General features: G+C 40.1%; 1 protein-coding gene and 1 pseudogene across 1 annotated transcript in view; both read right to left on the bottom strand.

Annotated features, from left to right (window-relative positions):
- Positions 1-23,634, bottom strand: part of LOC111148513 (serine palmitoyltransferase long chain base subunit 2) — a 113,989-nt gene that overhangs the window by 17,883 nt on the left and 72,472 nt on the right. The window lies entirely within an intron of this gene.
- LOC111148514 lies at positions 12,666-14,158 on the bottom strand (annotated as a pseudogene).

Raw genomic sequence — 23,634 nt, 5'->3', positions numbered from 1 at the left:
CCTCAACCCACTGAGACACCCAGGCTTCCTAAGCAAGTTTTCTTTAATGAAAGCAACTGAACATCTGTCTCACTATTCATCACCATCTGCTCCCCGACAAGAGTCCCAGAAGAAAACACACCTAAAACGACACTCACATACCACAACCTGAAGATACTGGGAACAGGCATTTAAAATCTCCAACTTATACATCCCCATTATTACTGAACAGTTTTCCTTTGTAAAGATACACCACCATTTTTCTGTATGTTTATCCACTCACATGTTAATGGACATCAGAGATCACCGACCTTCATCTTGAGAGCTATAAAGTTAGATTAAAAAGAATTCTCTCCTAAACATATATTTAAACATCCTAGTCACACTGGAATTGAAATAAAATTTAAAAATAAAAATAATAAAAGAAGAATTAACACCTCAATTTCATTTGATTCTAACTGCTTTTAGATGGGTATAGTAAAAGAATGTACTGTTTATACTTTACACATAAAGAAACAGGCCCAAGGATGTTAAATTATTTCTCTAAGGCCTCTCTTTCTGGAGGCAGATCAAGATATTCTGATTCTGTCAGTGCTTTTTCTTCTACACCACACCAAGCAGTCAGGTATTTTTCAAACTTTAAAGTGTTCAGCCCTTTATTGGGTAGGAGTATCTGAGTCTTATTTTTAAAACAGCACTTACTGGCAAATGAAGGGGGTTGGGATGAATGAGCCTAAGGAGACACAGGGTAAGTATGAGACAAGTGAAAAGCAGTTCTTCCAATAAACTCGGCCTGACCAGCAAACAGCAATCATTGCAGGTGAGTACAGACGGGAATGAAGACTGGAAGTGTCAAAGAAAGAAGTCAGCTCAATCAGAAATGGCAGTCGCAGTGAATCACGCGCATTAAGTGGTCTATTTAACCTATGAAAGTCGCAGCCTGAACCATGACACTGCCAATATTTGACTATTTGTGACCTAAAAATGACAATTTCTTGTGGTTCAACCTAATAATTTCAAAGACAGTAACAGGAAAACCAGACAAATAATTGTAGACAATTCAGTAAGCTCTGGCACTTATACATACTGGGAAGTAGTTACATAGTTATTCTTTTTTTTTTTTAAGATTTTATTTATTTTATTTGACAGATAGAGATCACAAGTAGGCAGAGAGGCAGGCAGAGAGAGAGGGAGGACGAAGCAGGCTCCCCACCGAGCAGAGAGCCCGATGTGGGGCTCGATCTCAGGACCCTGAGATCATGACCTGAGCCGAAGGCAGAGGCTTAACCCACTGAGCCACCCAGGTGCCCCTACATAGTTATTCTTAAGGTGATGCTGAATTACAAAGACAGCACAGTTACCCATTTTGAATTAAATATCATCTAAAATACTAGTTAAGAGGCACCTGGGTGGCTCAGTTGGTTAAACCTCTGTCTTCAGCTCAGATTCTGAACCCAAGGTCCTAGAATCCAGCCCCATGTTGGCTCCCTGCTCAGCGGGAGTCTGCTTCTCCCTCCACCCACCCCACATTCCCCCTGGTGTGTGCAATCTCTGTCTGAAATAAATAAAATCCTTAAAAAAGTAAAATAAAATACTAGTTAATACTAATGCCAAGAAGCGTAATCGCTACTTAAGTCCACTCTGCTAGCTCATTTCTAAGGAGTTTTCTTACCACAGAGTTGCAGAAAGTTATAATGGGCTGGAAGAATGGTCTAATCGCAATTTCTTTTTCTTTCTGTCTTTCTTTTTCCTAAAGTAATCTCTACACCAACGTGGGGCTCAAATTGATGACCCCAAGATCAAGAGTCGCGTGTTTTACCAAGTAAGCCAGACAGATGCCCCTCCAATAGGGATTTAAAACATGTGAAGTGTAAAAAGATTTAGCCTTACTGAAAAAAAAAAAATCTAACTCTTAAAATGTCTCTATCCTTTTTAAGAGTACAGATGGTAATAGAAGAGGTCAGCATTCTTCTCTACTTTTCAAACCTAAATCTTTACTTTTTTTTTTTTTAAATAAAATTTTTAATTTATTTATTTGACAGAGAGGTCACAAGTAGGCAGAGAGGTAGGCAGAGAGAGAGAGGGAAGCAGGCTCCCCATCGAGCAGAGAGCCTGACACGGAGCTCGATCCCAGGACCCTGAGATCATGACCCGAGCTGAAGGCAGAGGCTTAACCCACTGAGCCACCGAGGTGCCCCAATAAATCTTTACTTTTAAGGATGATAAAAAGCATCAAAGCAATTCTGAGGAAAACCTCTACCCTGATTCTCTTGAACTTTATAACTAAGTCTCACTCTGTGGCTGTGTGCGTGTGTAGAGTTCTTTAGTCAAAATCTGTGGCGTTGTACAAAAGAGAGAAAGAAAAGGAAACATAATTTAATTTCTCAGAAAACGTAAAAGATAACCTTAACAGGTCATTTTGAGTCCTTAACTTCTTTGCAATAAATTTTATGTTTAGGAAGTAATAAAGGATCAATAGACTGTGATGGCATCACTAGATTTAATTCTTTTAAAGAAACAGAAAACCTGTGGCGCCTGGGTGGCTCAGTGGGTTAAAGCCTCTGCCTTCAGCTCAGGTCATGATCTCAGGGTCCTGGGATCGAGCCCCGCATCGGGCTCTCTGCTCAACGGGGAGCCTGCTTCCTCCTCTCTCTCCCTCTCAGCCTATCTCTATCTGTCAAATAAATAAATAAAATCTTAAAAAAAAAAAAAAGAAACAGAAAACCTAAAAAGGAGGAGCATCACGATTACCTACCTACTGATAAACTATATTGATAATTTTACATCACTTTTACGAAATAGGATTAGATTTGGAGCTCTATATATTAACCACAGCCAAGTAGATTGTGAAGTTGAACCAACTGCATTCCAGATGTTCTCCAAAAGGTACATTTTATCATGTCTTAATCCAGATTCCCCAGGATTCTCATTCAGCCATGTAAACGTTACATTTGAAGGAACTACTGGATCATTACTCAAGTAAAATAAAATTTCATACGCCCTCCCAGACAGATGTCAATCAGAACAGATCGTATTCTGTGAGCTACAAATTTTCTAAAGTCTCAGGACTGGTTAAAAAAACCGGGATAAGACCTATGTACAAAGTAAGGGGATATAAAAGGCAGCAGACATTTTTGTCTTAAATGGCATTAGGGCTAACTACTTAGAACTTACGCTTCAAAGAATATAGCATGTACTCATCACCTGCTTAAATAGCAATATAATTGTCAATTTAGCTGATGAGCTTTTATATAACTTATAACATAATCAAAAAAATGTGTTTGAGTCTGCAACTTCCAAAGTAACATTTCCAGTGTTAACTGAAATCTTTCAAAATAAAGGACACAAATAGAAATTATGTTCAACCAGAGTTGGTCCCCTAAGTCATATCATACTCCATTATACAGCTCCTAATCTTCTTAGATTTCCTGGATATGCTGAAATAATCTGCTTTCCTGGGAAAAATAAAATAAAATTACTGCTACTCTTCATACTTATACTTTCCAATCAATTATAATGGGCTGGAAGAATTTGAAATTGAAGAACTTCTTTCCTTCTTGAAAAGACTTCTTCTCCTGAAGAACTCCCCCCTTCTTAAAGGTCATAATCTCAAAGCAGATAAGAGTTTTCTTAATTGAGGTCTGCCAAACAGACCAGGTAGCCCCAAGAATGGTTTTAATTAGTTTTCAGTATTAACTGTGAGGTAAGGGTCATAAGGCAGGATAAAATATGGAAAAATATTACCCATCACCTTGTTCTAATTTATACTATTAAACACATTATTGTGTATATTTCATATACTATCTTTTTTTTCCATATACTATCTCTTTAATACCTTATGTCTAAGAACTGAACTTAACTACCAACCTTTTAGTTTAATATTCTGTCCAAATGTCTCAGTTTTGCTACTTGGAAAGTTACTTTTTCCAATAGTTTACTGTGGTTGGATTACTTTGGCTATGTTAAGCATATGTTGCCATTGAAATCTACAATGAGGTTATATCTTAAAGATCTCTTAAACAAATGTTTATATAATATCAGGTAATGAGATCACATGCAAACTACGTTTTCAAAGGCTATTCCCATGGTGATTATGGAAGCTCTTCGTACTGTTCCCTTCAAGGCACAAAAAGTACCTAGTATAGCAAACAGAGTGTCAGGCTCAATAAATGCTTCTTCCCTTTCCTTTTCATTTCAGCTGCTATATCTCTAAATATTTCCATGTCGACTACCATCCAGCCTTATCCCCTGATAAGATACTACCTTATAGTCTACCATGAGTGAATGCAAGAATATATTGATTCGTATTAATCTGAACTGGCATTCTCTTATACTAATGGTGCTACATCTGAATCCCATGTTAGGACAACAGCTCAATCTCTTGCCAGCCTGGAAGTATTTTGGGCTGAGGTGAAGATGGAATCAGATCTGCCTTAACTATTGTTATGACAGCAGTTTTGAGAACCATCAATTATTTGCATGGTAGAAGATCTCAGATGCAAAATCGCAATGACACTTTCAAAAGAGACCAGTAGACCTCAGTTGAGAATCAAAATTCCTTTCATGCTCAATACTTAAGCCACAGCATTTTTCCTACGTCAGTAACTTCTGAGAGGAAGAAGAGACTGAGTAGGGTTGCCCTCCTTCCCCTTTTAGAAACCGGCAGGTTCGAGAGTTATTCCGTGGCTGAGGAAACAAACCAACACCTGGTTCATCCAACGGATGAACCAGGATTTGAACTCCCTGGTTCTTCTAGTTTTTTTTTTTTTCTTTTCTTTTCTTTTCTTTCTTTAAAGATTTATTTATTTATTTTAGAGAGGTGGGGAAGAGCAGAGGGAGAGGGAGAGAAAAACTTAGGCAGTCTCTGCTGAGCACCGAGCCAGAAACAGGGCTCCATCTCTTGACCAAGATCACGACCTGAGCTGAAACCAAGAGTCTGAGGCTTAACTGATGGAGCCACCCTGGGGCCCCCACTGGTTCCTCTAGTTTCTAAGACTGTGTCCTTAACCACTGCTCACTGATCCACTCTAGCTTCTTATTAAGCAGGTCTTATACGGGAATCGTAGTTAACAGGAACAAAAAAGGAGAACTGAGTAACTGTTTAAATGATGTCACTGAGAGTGCCTGCCCCTGAGGCCACTTGGCTCCTGGATCCTTGGGCCCCGTCCATCTGCTCCTAGAGAAAGAGGGGGTGCCCAGAGACTTCCGTTCATCCTGTATCCTCCTTCACAACAGCACTCCAGCTGGTCTTAAGGGCTGAATTGCTTCAAGCTTACGCATTCTTTGCTTCCTGACCTAAGTCCCTTGACCTGTAGTAGACCTGACTTACTTTCTTTGAGCTTTGGAGACCAGTGGCTTTGAGGCATGAAGGACTCAACCTTCCCAGAAGATAAGGCCTGACTCCATTTGAAAACAGCTGCCAGGAGGCCAGCAGGCATCAGGCTCATGTCCACTCAGGAGCAGCTGCCTGGACACCAGCTTCATCTGCATGCAGCCCCCCTCCCCTTTCCCGTGCCTTCCCTTTTAAAACACTCGGCCTTGCCCTTGATGGAGAAGATGGTCTTTGAGACGTTAGTCTACCATCTTCCCAGGTTGCTGGCTTCCCGAATAAAGCAACCTTTCCTTTCCCATCATCACCTGTCTCTCCAGCATCGATCTTCATGTGGTGAGGAGCTGGATCTGAGTTTGGAACTGGTTCTCCTGACTGGTAACACTTCCAAATTTCCATTCTAGGATTTCTAATACTGTTCCACCTTTCAAAGAGGGGGATCTTGAAAATTTCAGTCAACCATTGCCAGTATTTCTTAGTAAGACTGCTAGTGACATTAACAATTCTTGGTCAAGGCTGTCCAGTGTCCTGAAAAGCATTTAGAATCACCGACCCCTTGGTGATCAATGCCAATACCACTTCCTCACAGCCCAGACTGTGACAACCAAACAAGCCCCTAGACGTTTCCCAAGTGTCTTAGGAAGGCAGCACAGTTCTTGGTTAGTTGAGAACTACTATTTTTCCTAAAGTTATTTCTTCACAGGGAGGGAGCATAGGTTTCTTTTCTCTTTAGCCTTAAAACTTAAGTGGGAGATGCATTAGCTGTATATAGATCTTGGGCATGTTTTTACCTCCCTTAGAGTCAATTGCCAACTATCTAGAGGAAGATATACATGTGGGGAAATCTGGTATATTTAAAGTATAAAGTCACACATAGGAAAACCCAGTACGAGCTAACCGATTAACAGTGTATTAAAAGGTAATACTGTATGGTTAGGTAGGGCCTCTCTTCAGCAGGCCCTTTCCTTACCTTTCTGGAATTGTAATTCTATTCCATTAATTGACTGTTCCAAATTATTACAGCTTATGTCATCATTGTATTCCCTCATTACTCTCTTTAGTTTTTCTCCTCCTTCTACTGAAATGTAATTTGCAGTCTGTAAAATGCACACCTTTACAATGTACAATTCAGAGGTGTTTAGTATAGTCACAAAGTTGTGCCACCATCACTGGTATATAATTTACCCCCGCCCCCGGAACTCCATCCACGTTAGCAGTCTGTCCGCATTTCCTCTCTCATTAACCTACTTCTTGTCTCTATGAATTTGCCTGCCCTGGACGTCTCACAGAAATGGAAAAATATAATATGTGGCCTATTGTGTCTTCTTCCTTCCACTTAACATGATGGTCTCCAGGTTCATCCGTGTTGTAGCGTGCATCCGTACTCCGTTCTTTTTTCACTGTCTGTGCATGGACACACTGCAATTTGTTCATCCACTCATCAGCTGATGCACACTGGGCTGTTTTCACTTTTTGGCTATCGTGAAAAATGCTGCTTATAAACATTCAGATACAAGTTATCACGTGGACATGGGCTTTCAGTTTGGTTGGGAATATACCTAGGAAGAGAATTCTGGGTAATACGCTAATTCTATGGTATCTGCTTTGTGAGGAACTGGAAATAAAAATATTAGTTTTCCAAAGTGGTTGGGCAACTTAACATTTCCATCAGTAACATGGGAGCTTTCTGATTTCTTGGATCCTCACTAATGATGTTACTGTCTGTCTTTTTTATTTTAGCCATGCTAGTGTGTATAAAGTAGTTTGCTGTGGTTTTTACTGGCATATCTCTAATGTCTAATAGGTTTAAATACCTTCTCTTTTTTTGCACTTATTGTGTATCTTCTTTGGAGAAATACCTATTTGAATTCTTTGCCCATTTTTTACTTGGGTCATTTTAATTGTGTTGTTAACGTTCTTTCTTATCAGACATGATTTACAAAATTCCTCCCATTCTGAGGGCTGTATTTTCACTTTCTGGATGAGGTGTCTTTCAAAGAACAAAAGCTTTGATGAAGGACAATTTATTTTTCTTGCTTGCTTGTTCTTTTGGGTGTTGTAACTAAGAAATCACTGCCCAGGTGCCGTGATGGTGCAGGTGGTCGAGCACCTGACTGATCTCAGGGTCATGAGATTGAGACCCAAGTGCAGCTCTGCACTCAGCGAGGAGTCTGCCTAAAACTCTCCCCCCCCTCTCCCTCTGCCCTCCCCTGGATGCACATACTCTCCTTCTCAAAAATAAATAAGTCTTAAAAAAAAAAATGAGAAAGAAAAAGAAAGAAAGAAATCCCTGACTAATCCCACAGTCATGAGGTTTTGCATCTATGTTTTCTTCTAAGAATTTTGTAAATTTAGCTCTTACATTTAGGCCCTTGATCCATTTAGAGGTTTGGTTTTTTTTTAAGATTAAAAAAAAAATTATTTGACAGAGAGAGACACAGCAAAAGAGGGAACACAAGCAGTAGGGGAAGTGGGGCGGGGATAAGCAGGCTTCCTGCTGAGCAGAGAGCCAGATGCGGGGCTTGATCCCAGGACTCTGGGATCATGACCGGAGCCTAAGGCAGACCTAAACATGCCACCCAGGTGCCCCTAGTTATTTTTATTTTTTTTTTTAAATATTTTATTTATTTATTTAAAGAGAGATCACAAGTAGGCAGAGAGGCAGGCAGAGAGAGAGGGGGAAGCAGGCTCCCCGCTGAGCAGAGAGCCTGATGGGGGGCTCAATCCCAGGACCCTGAGATCATGACCTGAGCTGAAAGCAAAGGCTTAACCCACTGAGCCACCCAGGTGCCCCCCTAGTTATTTTTGTATATGGTGGGAGACAGGGGTCCAACTTAATTTTCTTTTTAAAGATTTTATTTTATTTATTTATTTTTTAAAGATTTTATTTATTTATTTGTCAGAGAGAGAGAGGGAGAGAGAGCAAGCACAGGCAGACAGAATGGCAGGCAGAGGCAGAGGGAGAAGCAGGCTCCCTGATGAGCAAGGAGCCCGATGTGGGACTCGATCCCAGGACGCTGGGATCATGACCTGAGCCGAAGGCAGCTGCTTAACCAAATGAGCCACCCAGGCGTCCCTTTATTTTATTTTTTTGAGAGAGAGAGTGAGAGAGAGCATGAGAGGGGAGAAGGTCAGAGGGAGAAGCAGACTCCCCATGGAACTGGGAGCAAAATGCAGGACTCGATCCCGGGACTCCAGGATCATGACCCGAGCGGAAGGCAGTCGGTCAACCAACTGAGCCACCTAGGCGTCCCCAACTTAATTTTTTCCATGTGGATATCCAGTTGTCTCAGAATCATTCATTAAAAGAGACTGTTCTTTCCCCATTGGGCTGTCTTGTTGAATACCAACTAATAAGAAATTAATAAGTTTACTTCTGGACTCTCAGTTGTGTGTGTGTGTGTGTATTTTTTTTTTTTTAAGATTTATTTATTTTAGAGAGAGAGAGAAAAAGAGCAAGCAGGAGAAGGGGCAGAGGGAGAGAGAGAAACCTGAAGCAGACTCCCCGCTGAGTGCAGCGCCCAACATAGGGCTGGATCCCAAGATCCCGAGATCATGACCTGAGCCGAAATCAAGAGTCAGCCACTCAAATGACTGAGCCATCCTGGTACCCCTATACTCTCAGTGTATTTCTCAGTCTATGTATTTATATTTATGCCAATACGACAATATCTTGACACTACAGCTTTGGGGCATGAGACTCCTCTAATTTTGTTCGTTTTCCAGTTTGTCTATTATAGATCTCTTGCATTTCCACATGAATAAGAGGATTCGCTTGCCAATTTCTACAAAAAGAGCAGCTGGGATTTCGAAAGGGATATTGTTGAATCTATAGATCAACTTAGGAAGTACTGTCATTTTTTTTTTTTTAAGATTTTATTTATTTATTTGACACAGAGAGAGAGAGAGAGAGATCACAAGTAGGCAGAGAGGCAGGAAGAGAGAGGCGGGGAGGGAAGCAGGCTCCCCACTGAGCAGAGAGCCCGATGCGGCGCTGGACCCCAGGACCCTGGGATTGTGACCTGAGCCGAAGGCAGAGGCTTTAACCCACTGAGCCACCCAGGCACCCCGGAAGTACTGTCATCTTAACAATACTAAGTCCTCTGACTCAGGAGCACAGATACCTTTCCATTGGGTTAGGTCTTCTTTCTGCTTTTTTTGTACATTTTTTTCTTGGGTAGAATGCAGTAAATATTGTCAAAATAGTGAGCTGGGTTGACAAGGCAAAGCAAAGCAAGTAGTGAATAAACACATTTAAGATAAAATGATACAGCTCCTAATCTGAGTAAGAATAAATAATGTTTCTTCCCTCTCTAATCCCCCCCAGAAATGTGTTTTAAAATACATTAAAATGTGTTGGAAAGGTTATACTGAGTGTTGACAAGACTATGGAATGCTCAAGATGTTACTAGTGAAACTGTGAACTGAGACTTTGTAAAAATGGCAATACATGCTGAATGTAAGCATATGTCTATTCTATGACCTGCAATTCCATTCCTAGGTACAAACACAGAACAGAATTGTGTGCCATAAGATATATATAAGACAGCCACTCTTAATAACAGCCCAAATCAGGAAATGACTAAAAATGTCCATTAGCAGAAAGAATAACTAGTAATATATTCTAACAATATTTATTGTTTGATACTAGGTAGCAATGCAAATGAACCATATTTTTCCACCCAAATGTGCACATAAATCTCAGAAGACATAATGATGAATAATATATACCAGATTCAAAAGAGTGATAATATGTATTGCATGGATGATTCCATTTATATGAAGTTCAAGAATAGGCAAAACTAATATACAGTGATAGAAGTCAACATAGTGTCGAAATTATCTTTAGCAAGGACAAATGGAGACTGGAAAGAGGCACAAGATAGTCTTCTGGGAAACTGGAAATGTTCTAATCTCATGATCTGAGTGGTGGTTAGACAGGTGTGTATTCACTGAACTGTATATGCCTAAGATTTGTGCATGTTATTGTAGGAATGTTAATACTTAAAGTAAAAATAAGCATTTAAATACTTGGAAAATCAAAGGAAGTTAAAAAAAAACTAGAATGAGATTAAATTTCTGATAACTCAATTTATATCTTAAAAATATCCAACTACTGGGGCACCTGGGTGGCTCAGTGGGTTAAGCCTCTGCCTTTAGCTCAGGTCATGATCCCGGGGTCCTGGGATCGAGCCCCGCATTGGGCTCTCTGATCAGCAGGGAGCCTGCTTCCCTTCCTCTCTCTGCCTGCCTCTTTGCCTGCTTATGATCTCTCTCTGTCAAATAAATAAATAAAAAAAATCTTTAAAAAAAGATATCCAACTACTATATAATAATCACGCTTAAAAAAAATCACCCTTTTACTTAAAGCACACACGCACACACACACCCACAGAATTATCTAGATATTATGGGGTGGTCTCAGGCATTCTCCTGCCAGCCTTTGTTATTTAAGACAAACCTGGAAAAATATTGAAATTTTTGGTGCTGGGTGTTCCAGGAATTTCTAAGACAGGGGAAGTGTTATGAAAACAGTACTTACGGAGTTAAAGCTCTTGCCTAGAGGCAGGAAATGAAAGCATAAAGGGGCTGGCCCTTCCTTTCTCTTTTTAAAAAATCATATGAACGAAGGCACAAATCAGACAATACTAACCATACAAATATTTATTTTCCACCTATGCATCTGCTTTCATTCTCACAAAGTCATTTTCCCTAGATATTTTAGTATTGGGTTTTTCTTCTACATATTTTGCAAGAGGGAAAAACTAAGGAAAGGCTGGCACAAAGTAATGCTAACAAGTCCGGTCCCCACTGCCTACTGGACGAATGCCTTTAGGAGAGTTACAGGGCATTATAATTGGAATTATCAGCGTGTGAGGGGCACAGAAATACTTAGCAGAGAACAAGTTAAAATGATGCTACTGTAGGAATGCAGTAGGAACAAGGGTTTGCCAGAGAGGTGAATTTGGGATTAAAAAAGCTTAAACATCTCTGGGTGAGCGTAATATTATCAATTCACAGAAAAACAGTCTCTTGAGACTGTGTTTTCTAAGAAAGACTCAAATCTGAAAACCTGACCATGAAATACGGTAATGTTGGCAAAATATTAATTTCTTAGGACTAATGCTTTTGATAAATTAGAAGAGAAGGATGGGTTCTTTTGGAAAGTGGAGGGTTTGACTTTGATTTTAAAATGGGTAAAGCTGAGCAGAGAGAGCAGATGCACACAGTTCAGGGAAGGCTGGAATTGTCCCAAGACTTAAGATATTCCTGAACTAAATAAACCCTAGGTAAACAGAACATTCCTTACATGTGTAAGCATATCCTTTAATGGGGAGAACTGCTGGGATTCCTGACTCTACTTAATCAGGAAATCAGAATTCTAAAAATAACTTACTTCTTCCAAGAAAGAGGAAGTGTGCCGGCAACTGAACATTTAGATTTGAGAACCAACAGTAATAAAAAATATTCTGATGTCTCTGGGGTTTTCAGGAGCCTAAAGGAAAACAACTGAATGTTGAATCTGCATTAAACTGATCCTTACTTTTAAAAAAATATGTACATCTATGAAAGTCTCAATAAAACATGTAAGTTTGTTTCACACCGTATTACTACTCCATATAAATGATGAACTATTTCATCAAATTCAGTATTGTCCATTAAAAGAAAAGTGCTCAGATTTGAGAAAATGACCAATTTATATTAAGTTCACCAAGAGTTAAAAGTGTGCATATACAGTAGCTGTGTGTGGATTTTTTTAAAGTCTGCTAAAATCGGGGCACCTGGGTGGCTCAGTGGGTTAAGCCTCTGCCTTTAGCTCAGGTCATGATCTCAGGGTCCTGGGATCGAGCCCCGCATCAGGCTCTCTGCTCAGCAGGGAGCCAGCTTCCCGCCCCCCTCTGCCTGCCTCTCTGCCTACTTGTGATCTCTCTCTCTCTGTCAAATAAATAAATAAAATCTTAAAAAAAAAAAAGTCTGCTAAAATAAAATTGGGATGTTTATTGCTTTTTCTCCTGGCTGCAGCAAAAAAATCACTATAAACTTTGTCTTTTTCAAATGAGCTGCATTAAAACCATACTTTCTCAAGACAAAACTCGTTTCAAAATCTTCAAAGTGTTCCGATATCAAAGACAAATACAGATTTTTTTTCATTAATGATAAGGAGAAACAAGAGATCCAGTTGTTTTGTTTTTGTTTTAAGATTTTATTTATTTGTCAGAGAGAGTGAGCGAGAGTGAGCAAGAAAACGAGCATAAGCAGGGAGAACAGCAAGCAGAAGCAGAAGCAGGCTCCCTGCTGAGCAAGGAGCCCAATATGGGACTCTATCCCAGGACCCTGCAATCATGACCTGAGCGAAGGCAGACACTAAACTGACTGAGCGACCCAGGTGCCCCTCAAAGTTCTTTATACTTAACGGTTTCCATTAAGTAAGTGCAGAAGCAGAAATGTGTACACATCCCAAAGCATCTTCTTCATTTGCTTTCCTGTGCTTTCTTTGCATTCTGGTCCTCTTTTGCCTTATCTACTAGTGGTATTAACTGCTGGTGTTCTGCTAGAGTCTTTAATGATTCCATAATGAAAGGCAGATAATTATACTTCCTTTTGATATTTTCAAATCTTTTTAGTTTCTGTATCTCTTCTTTAATAAGCATCTGGTTTTTGGGAACCTCTGACTGAACAGCAGTTATATTATTATTATTATTATTTTTAAAGATTTTATTTAATTATTTGAGAGACAGAGAGCATGAGAGGAGAGAGGTCAGTGGGAGAAGCAGACTCCCTGCTGAGCAGGGAGCCCGATGTGGGACTCGATCCTGGGACTCCAGAATCATGACCTGAGCTGAAGGCAGTCGCCTAACCAACTGAGCCACCCAGGCGCCCCGAACAGCAGTTATATTATTACCCTGATCTGTATCCACTGGTTCCTCAGCAAATTGTCTTTGTAACTCTGCTATCTTCTCTTCATATATCATTTTTCTATCAGATTCAATGCCCATTAACTTAAATCGAATTTCTGTACTTTTGTATCCTTTTTTCTATGACTAGCCTCACTGCACGGATCCAGTCATCTTGAGGCGCGTACCGAAACCAATCAGTCCTTCTCTTCATCCACCTAATTAATGCAATCTTCCATTTACAGGAACATAACTGACAAAGTGAAAAGCATCTTCCTTTGCTGATGTCTTTGCACCAAATTCAGACATCTGCTGTCTGGCAAAACTGTTGTGTATGTGTCAAATCACATCTGAACTGTTGAGTGCCAAACCTTTCATAGCTGCATCAAAACTTTGCGAAAATTCTTGAAACTCTGATAATGTCTCTCCTAAACAGACACCTTGATGGGTACAGTTCAATAACACACTTACTATGGCTTGAGTAGCACAAGCATCATTAATTACCTGCTTGGCAAATACATCGTGTCAGGTCCGGAGTCCTGAACTACAGAGCCTGCTGGTTCTTCTCCTGGCTGCCACTTGCAAAGAAAAATTAACCCATCAACTGGCTTTAACTCTTCAAAATTCTCAGGCTCTAGACTCCTTAATTCTTCTACTTGGGCTCTTTGGCAACCAAATTCTTTAGTGAGTTCTGTGAAGAGCCTAGGGTCCCTTTTCATGAGGCACCACTCACTAGTACTGCCTGTCATGGCCCAGGCCACAAATGCCCTGGCTGCTATCTCAGGCTCTGTCCACCTCCCACCAACGGCCACGGGCCACTGATCTCAATGATCTCAGCAAACCTGCCACTGAGCTCCTTATTTAGCCCCTCGTCATCCTGCCTGCTACCCCCATAGCCTGCTTCAGGATTTCTTAAAGAAATAAAAGGCGGTTCCTGGGTGGCTCAGTCAATAAGCGTCTACCTTCGGCTCAGGTCACGATCCCAGGGTTCTGGGATCGAGCCCTGCGTCGGGCTCCTTGATCAGCGGGAAGCTTGCGTCTTCCTCTCCCACTCCCCCTGCTTGTGTTCCCTCTCACTGGGCCTCTGTCAAATAAATAAATAAATAAATAAATAAATAAAATCTTTAAAAGAAAAAAAGGAAAGAAAGAGAGAGAGAGAGAGAGGGAAAGAAAGGTAAACACCTAAAGAAGTTGAATTTATACTAACTAAAATACTAAAATTTAGTTAGTAACTAAAATACTAACTTTTTTTGAAACCTTATCTAACTTTAAGATACAAACTGTTAAAAAACAAATCTAGTACATAAAAATAAAGGATAAAAATTTCATTTATTTTAGTGTCTATTTGGTAGAAATACAGGAGACAGAGAAGTAGCATCATAGTCTTTACACCAGAGACAAAAATCTCACCAGGAAGACTACAGAGAAAGGGAAGAATGTATCATGTGCTAGGCAAACAGACATGAAACAAATGGATCCTGAGTATCCACCAGTGTGTGCCAGACATCCAGGCCCTGGACACACCGTATGGAACAAAAGAGACAAAACTGCCTGCAAGAGGCGTACATTCCGATGTGGAAGATGGACAATGAGAAAATAAATACCCCACTCAGCCGGTGTGTGAGAAATGACCTGGGTGATCCACAAAGTGCACGGCCCAGAAGCAGAAGCACACCTGCCATGTCCTAGGGCAGAGTGAACCAGCAGGTGGGAACAGAGCCAGTCAAGGGAGTGTATGGTACAGAAGGTCCACAAGGGGCCAGATAACAAGGGATTCACAGTCTTCACTGTAAGGAAGGCTCTGCCTCTGCCTCTGACTCTGACTTTGAGAAGCAGGAGAGTCCCTGGGAGAATTCTTAAACAGAAATTGATAAGCTCTCTGATCCACAGGATCACCCTGAGTGTTGCATTTAAAGAGAGGTGAGGACAGAAGCAGAGAGGTCGTGGGAGAGGACAGTGGCTTGGACTAGGGCGACAGCAACAGGTATGAAAAGCAGATGGGGGATATATTTTGAGGGTAGACAGAAATGTTAGAAATCGTTAAAGCACACAGAAGATACATAATAAATATTTAACAAATGAATGAATTCTGGATAGGAAGAACAATCTGGACTAGAGTATTCAGGAAAGGTATCCAAGAGTCATCACACTGCACTGAACTCTCTGCATGGAGGTCTCCAATTCCTCATTTTCAGCATTGTTTATTTATCTTAATTCTTCCGAATAATTTTTTCTTGATCCTTCTTTAACTAGTAAATCCATGTGAAAATAGAAGTCTAAGTTAAGCCAATAACAGTGGGGATACAGAGTTGCAGACAGGTTCAAAGATATTAAGGAGGCACAATCTAAATGCCCTGGTGATTAAATATATGGAATGTAGAAGCAAAGAAAATAATAACAGTGATTTCTTGTTTGGACAACTTCATAAATAGTGATGTCACTATTTGAGGGAACACAAAAGAAAAAGCATGTCTGAGGGCAAACAAATGGAAAAGCCTAAAAACTTTAGAGAAACAAAACTCAATTTGGGGGATCAAGTATTTTTAAAGTCTAAAGGTTTAAAATTAAGTAGGTCAAGCCTACTACTTCTAAACTTGGATTGGCATATTTAAAGTTAATTACTGTTTGGAATGATGAGAAGATTCTGGAAATGGACAGTGGTAACGGTTGCACAATGCTGTAAAATGTACTTAATGCCAGTGAACTGTAGACCCCAAATTAGCTAAAATGTTAAAAATTTTATGTTACATATATTTTACCACAATGTTCACTCACTAGAGGTCAAGGTTCTTTTTAATGAGATATAATTCACATTCTATACAGTTCACCCATTTAAAACATGCAATTCAATGTTTTTAGTATATTTGCAGAATTATGCAACCATCAAAATCATTAACTTTAGAACATTTTTATAGCCTCCCCCAAAAGAAACCAGCACACATCAGCAGTCAATCATTCCCATTTCATCCCAATCTTCCAGCCTATATGTCAGGTATAAACAATACTTTTTGTTTTTGAAGAATGTAATATAATTTATCCCAAACTCACTTTTTTCTATGTAAACAAAAGACTTAAGGGATAAATTCTGAAAAAAAGTCCACACCTCTTAAAACCCTAAGTCCTTCTCCATCATTAGCTTGGTGGTAAATACACAGCTCTACTAACAAAAATTCCTGGACAATTTTTCTGCATTTTAGATGAAAATCATACAAATCACTAAATATGAGCAATTTGTTTTTCATTTCCATTTTGTTTTGTTATTTTCTACCAATATTTTGTGTATTTCTAAGCTTGAAAAACTTCAAAGGAACCAAGAGCACTATAAAAGATGAAGGACAGGGGCGCCTGGGTGGCTCAGTGGGTTAAGCCTCTGCCTTTGGCTCAGGTCATGATCTCAGGGTCCTGGGATCGAGCCCCGCATCGGGCTCTCTGCTCAGCAGGGAACCTGCTTCCCCTCCCCTCTCTGCCTGCCTCTCTGCCTACTTGTGATCTCTGTCAAATAAATAAATAAAATCTTAAAAAAAGAAAGAAAGATAAACAGATGAAGGACAGAAGCAAAAAAAAAAAATAGGTTATGGAAAAATTTCTGGCACCTTTTAAGACCTGTCTCTACTCTGTACGTCATGAATTTGTTCTTTTTATAAGCTTCTGTTTCTGTTCTTACACCTTTCGTGTGCGGTCTCCTGACCTCAAAACAAACTGCAAACTCTGAGGGCTGCAAACTTCCCCCAAAATATACAAACATTCAAGGTGGTCTGAGAAAATGGAAACCCTTTTATGTGTTCAAATTAGTTCGGATTTACAGCTGAATTACCTATATTCAATTACACTAAGGCAAATAATAATGAAATATCTCATATACAAAAAGCATTCTGACATTTGAACCTTGACATCCAGGTTCAAATTCTGGCTCCATCACTTGTAACTCTGCGACCTCGGGTAAGCAACTTAACCTCTCTGCTGCTTCATTTTATAAAGGAAGGAGAACTTTGTCTAATACTTGTTCTGAGAATTTATTTACAAACTTAGAGCAGTGCTCAGTATATAGTAAACACAGTAACATGTTCACTATTATTATTTCCCTCCATTCATGTATTTTTCCCTTAAAATTGTGCCATTTACATCTTCCACATTACATGATCTGAACCTCTAGCTTAGCTTTCAAAGATGAAATAAAGGATCCTCTTGCTTTCCCTCACGGTTTCTAGTCCTCCACTTTCTAATCTCTTATCACACTCTTAACATATAACACAGGACACAGCTGATATTACCAACATTTAAACACATATGACACATAGAAGTTTATAATTTATAACTACACCTCATATATTACATCCTCTACCATACACTACTGACTTTCCAAAGCTAGTTTTAACCAGTGTTCCCTGATCTCTGCCATCACATCACCCACTAATTGCCATCCAGATGAGGCCAATTACCTATGTAATTGGAGTATTCAAGATGGCAAGCAGAGGCCCTTATTTTTGAAAACCACTCCTCACCATAACAGGGATGGGACCTGGTCTCTACCAGGGCTAAATAGATTCTCTCCCCTAATCTGAAACAGGCATACAGAGTTGCTTGTGCTGACGTTTTAAAACCTGAAACCATCAGAGAGCATTTTTGAAGTAAGACATCAAAGCAGGAAAGACAGGAAATAATAACTTCACTGTTTCTTCCTAAATTTCACTCCTGAGCTTTAGTCTGGACCCTTCTGAAGTCAGACTATCTGGGTTTATGTTCTGGCTCCATCGTCGACTAGCTGTAAAGTTGTGGCTAGGTCACTTAACCTCTCTGAGCCCAGTTTCCTCATCTGCAAAATGGAATTGATAATGACGATGATGATTTCACCTACTTTGTAAGCTTGTTTTAAGGATTAAGTGAAATAATACAGGCAAAGTGCTTAATAAAATGCCTTGTACATGGTGTTTAGAAGCTCACTGTTTCAATTACTTTGTTTATATACGTAACAATTTACTATTTTTATTATTTTACTTATAATAATATTTTAAGGACTTATTCTTCCTTCAAATTGGAAAAAAGCCAGGAAATAGATGAGTATATATACTTTGTCTTCTAAGGAGGTACTAGAGATCTTGAGCAAAAAGAGGAAAAAAAAAAAAAGAGAGAGAGAGAGAGAGAAAAAGAGAAGAAGAAAGCCAAATGACTCTTCTAACTCTAAAACCTAATCAGATGCCAAAAGGGGCAGAATAAAAATAAACTAAAACACAGAAGGTGTTAGGAGGTATTAAGAAATGCTAGGAAAATGTCGCTTATTTTGAGAATTCAAAAAACTGAATGCTTTGCCTTCCAAGAAGTTTTTGAAGATACTATGTCATTCTTCATGGCTGGTACATGGTAAGTAGTCAAAAAGTGATTGCTGAGTGAATGAAATCTTATTGTGCCTTAAACTAATTGGGGGTAAAAAAAAAAAGCCAAAACCAGATAAAAAAAAAGTAGTAAGAAGTTCTATCTGGATGTGTGAAAGATCAGATACCAATTAAAGGAATAATATGCCTTAAAAAAATGTAACAGACACAGCTCTTATCTGCTAATAAAATAAATTTAACAACATATTCTCAATTAACTGTGCAGATGGGGGTAGAGTGAGGTACAGCAGTAATGGTGTTCAGATAACCAAGAAAGTCTCCATCTGAATTTGAAATTTACATATTTTTTAATTTTTAAAGATTTTTATTTATTTATTTGACAGAGAGAGAAGAGAGAGTGTGTGAGCCATGAGGAGTGGAGAGGGACAGAGGGAGAAACAGACCCCCCACTGAGCAGGGAGCCCCACATGGAGCTCGATCCCAGCACCCCAAGATCATGACCTGAGCAGAAGGCAGACACTTAACTGACTGAGCCATCCAGCTGCTCCTGAAATATATTTTACTATCAAAAGCAGACTTACCTTATTGCTAACATTTTTATTTATTTATTTTTTAAAAGATTTTACTTATGTATTTGACAGAGAGACACACCAAGAAAGGGAACACAAGCAGAGGGAGTGGGAGAGGGAGAAGCAGGCTTCCTGCTGAAGCTGGATGTGGGACTTGATCCCAGGACTCTGGGATCATGACCTAAGCTGAAGACAGATGCTTAATGACTGAGCCACCCAGAAGCCCCATACTGCTGACTTTTAACTTTGGCATAAGTCCACAAAGGGCAGTTCTGCCAAGACGGGAAAAGACTAACACCATATCCCCTAACGATATTTAGGGGAAATGATACACATGTGTAGTTGTGCAGGTGGATCAGGATGACAAATATGCCATAATCTATTTGCAAAACCAAAAATATATGAAACATGCAAAATCCACAAATAAGCAAAAATTAACCAAGAAGGTCTGTTTGCAAACACTTTATATATACAGAAGAACAAAAAATTCAACCCAAAGCAGCACATTTATCTGTCAAAAGTAACTTTTCCCAAGCAACGCCTTATCATGGCCTATTTTCATTTCAATTACTGTTTTGAGCTTTGAAATGCGAGAATTCTAGGTATAGAGACTGCGCGATCTGGTTATAACATGACCCCTTTCAGGAGGGTGAGGGATCTGCAAGCACATGTGTTCCAGCATAATCCTATGGAGATGTACGTTCAGACAGGTACAGAGGAGACTGCTTCTCCTCCTGAATCTCCTGTAATTATGGCAGGTTTCTGGCAATTCCACTGTTTCTTCTACTATCCTCACAATTCCCATTCGCTACTCCCAGGCTGCAGTAACATCTGTGATGCTTGACAAAGTATCAAAGGCCTTCACTAACTAATCCTACTTCTTGCTGATCATTACTGGCTGAGTTCTCAGCCCCTGCCTTGAAGAAATTCCAGAAATCATGAAATGTGTGTCTGCACATCTGGCATACTCCATTCCTTAGTGTATGATAGCTCTATCACGTGCACACATTTGCCGGCCATTACATATAGGTCAAAACTGATGTCAGTACACAAAACACAAAAGAAAAAGAAGACACCACCAAGGCTCAAGTCAAGATGAGAAAGAGCCTCCTGCCCAAGAGTAACCTGTGTTCTGCCAGGGCACAGGGCAAATCTCACTGGTCTAAAGTAGAGGAGGGCAACTGGTCAGACTCAAGTCTCACCAACCATGGGCAGGAATTAACAAGGAACAGTAACAAAATGGCTTGTTTTATTTTTGTTTCATTTTTTAATACTTCAGAGAGAATTAACATTCTTTTTTTTTTTTTATTTGACAGAGATCACAAGCAGGCACAGAGGCAGGCAGAGAGATAGGAGGAAGCAGGCTCCCCACCGAGCGGAGAGCCCAATGCAGGGCTCGATCCCAGGACCCTGGGACCATGACTTGAGCCAAAGGCAGAGGCTTTAACCCACTGAGCTACCCAGGCGCCCTGAGAATTAACATTGTAATACATTAGTCTTATATGGGGTGCTATCAGATGAAGGTACCCACAAGAAATGCTGGAAAAATATGGAACATTTCACTTACCATAATGACAAGATTCTCATATTCAAGCCAACTTGGATATGATCACTTGTTTAGGCATTGTTAGTGCCCTCATTTACAGAGAATGCACAAGCTGACAGCCCTCTCACAATGCGATTTCCTTTTCTCTCTCTCTCTTTTTTTTTAAATCTTATTTATTTATTTGTCAGAGAAAGATTGAGCACAAGCAGGCAGAAGGGCCGGCAGAGGCAGAGAGAAGCAGGCTCTCTGCTGAGCAAGGAGCCAAACATGGGACTAGATCCCAGGAGCTTGGGATCATGACCCAAGCTGAAGGCAACTGCTTAACCAACTGAGCCACCCAAACTACCTGTGATTTCCTTCTCTTTGTTCTTCTTAAGCACTATAAACACAGAGGGTAGGGGAGGTATCCTAAGCAGGACTCACCTGTTTTCTGTTCTGCCCAAACTACGGAGTACAGTCCAACAACCCTAGAGCAAAACTGTCCCCGGTAACTGCTAAAAAGGCAGTAAGTATTCTCATTTTCTTCCCTCCCATAACTACCAAACTCTTCTAATCAAGTGGTGTTGCTAAAAAGGAGCGACAGTGATAAATCCGTAGACCACATGCCAAACAGCTGACACGGGCTATCCATGCACACACAATCACAGAGACCGTACTTTCTGTAACATATCTGTGATATCTGGGTTTTGAAAATGAGCATGGGTTAGTTTTATAAACAAAGAATAAAAATAGATGAATACATTTACATTGGCATTAAAAATCGTGCATTTTGGATCCTGAAGACTGATCCCTGAGCAGCACATGCATTCGTGTTACAGATGATCTACTTTCTGGCAAACTGCCCAGGGTGTAAACATCATGATCGGGACCAACTAAAAATCAATGAACACACAGAAACTAAAATATAAAGTTAACTAACTTAATATTATAAAAACGGTTTACATTTGAAGAGAACCAGAGTTTAGAACCCAAAACTGTGTCCTCACTGCCAAGCACAATATGGAGGAGGAAAAAACGACAGGCCTAGTACAGAATTCATTCACTTATTTATTTCTACTGAGCCCGGAAAACTTTGCAGACAAATGTTAGTATTCAAAAAAGCATCAAGAATGCTGGGACGGCTGTATGTCAACTTGACTGAGCCACAGTCACCAGATGTAGGGTCAAACAGAATTTGGGTGTACTTTGTGAGCATGTTTTGGATGAGATTAACATTTAAATTGGTGGACTGAGTAAACCTGAGTAAAGACTGTCGGGGAGGTGGGGGGTGGCCCAGTTGGTAAAGCTCCAACTCTTGGGGTTTCAACTCAGGTTATGAGTTAGGGTTGTGAGATTTGAGCCCCGTGGTGGGCTCTATGCTCAGTGCAGTGTCTGCTTAAGACCCTCTCTCCCTCTCCCTCTGCCATCCTCCCCTGCTCTCTCTAAAATAAGTAAATTAACCTTAAAAAAAAAAGGGGCGGGGGGACTGTCCTCCCTTATGTGGGTGGGCTTCATCCAATCGTTTGAAGGCCTCGGGAGAACAAACGGGCCCTCTCAAACAGGAAGAACCCCTGCCTGTCATGCTAGCACATCAGGTTTTTCCTGCCTTCAGACTTGAACTGAAGCATCAGCTCTTCCAGGGTCCTGAGATTAATGGCACTTGGACTAGAATTCTATCAGCTCTTTTGGGTCTGCAGCTTGCCAAATGCAGATCTTGAGACTTGAAAGCCTCCATAACTATGTGAGCCAATTTCTTATAATATCTTCTTTTCCACTCTCCTTCTTCCTTTCTATAAAAACACCAAACAGGAAAAGCCCAGCAAATGCTTTATGATAATGATTGCAGCTTTGATGCCTCAGAAAGCTGAGGATCCTGTCCAAGAAATAGCCATCTATTCTTCTGACCAAGTTATCCCAAGCCCAGTGGGATATTTTCCTTCTTTCTTTCTTTTTTGAAGATTTTATTTATTTATTTGACAGAGAGAGACCACGAGAGAGCGAACACAAGCAGGGGGAGTGGGAGAAGGAGAAGCAGGCTTCCTGCTGAGCAAGGAGTCCAGCCTGGGGCTTGATCCGAGAACCCTGGGATGATGACCTGAGCTGAAGGCAGACGCTTAAGGACTGAGCCACCCAGGTGCCCCAACAGAACAATTTCTTGAACAATGGCCACACTTTTACTTAGACGTTAAAAACAATCCCCAGCTGATGTTAAAGCTAGTCATCTTCTACTATCATCTTTCTACTTCTCTCCTCAAATGGTCACCATCCCCACTGTTAATGTTTGAAGAATTAGCACAGAATTAGAAAGAGTACTAATCCATACAATTACTGTACTTCATTTAAACAGTTTTGATTATAAAGAAGAGATAAGAACCCCCTCCCATACCAAACACAAAAATGGCTAGGTACTTCCTTTACCCTTCATCAACGGCAAAAAATAGGGCTTGAGGGAAGACCTCACCCTGCCATCAGTGGGGTGCTGTTTAGGAATCACAGAATGGTACACATTATTCAAATCACATACAGTAGCATCTGAGACCAAAAATCTTGTAGCCGTACTCTCTGTACATTCCTACAAGACCAGGGTATGCTAAAGAATTAAAAATTGAGTAAGTGCAGTAAAGGTAAAGATCCATTAATGGAGAAAAGAAAACCTTTCTAGGAATAGAGGCAAACACTTGGTACTTGTTACAAATTTTGCTAACTTTTGCTTACCTTATGAATCTTACGAGTACCTAGGTACCAAAGTTGATTTCCGTGCCAACAGAAATATACTGACAATTAACAAGGTTAAGCCACGAAGGTACTTCTACTCCATATTATTATTTTTACTTTTTCACATCTAGATGATACCTTGGTGTAGAGGCTGGCAGAACAGTGATGAATTCTTAACTAAGTCATCTAAGTTTCTTTCCTAAAGCAGCAGCACTCATGTTTCTCAATTATCACTCACGTTTCTCAATTATCCGTGGTCACCTTCTATGGACAGCTCTAAAGTGGGTGGAGA

Source organism: Enhydra lutris, unplaced genomic scaffold (assembly GCF_002288905.1).
Source record: "Enhydra lutris kenyoni isolate GAN:26980312 unplaced genomic scaffold, ASM228890v2 scaffoldscaffold20, whole genome shotgun sequence".
Classification (NCBI taxonomy): domain Eukaryota; kingdom Metazoa; phylum Chordata; class Mammalia; order Carnivora; family Mustelidae; genus Enhydra; species Enhydra lutris.
This window is presented reverse-complemented; position numbering and strand designations above follow the sequence as displayed.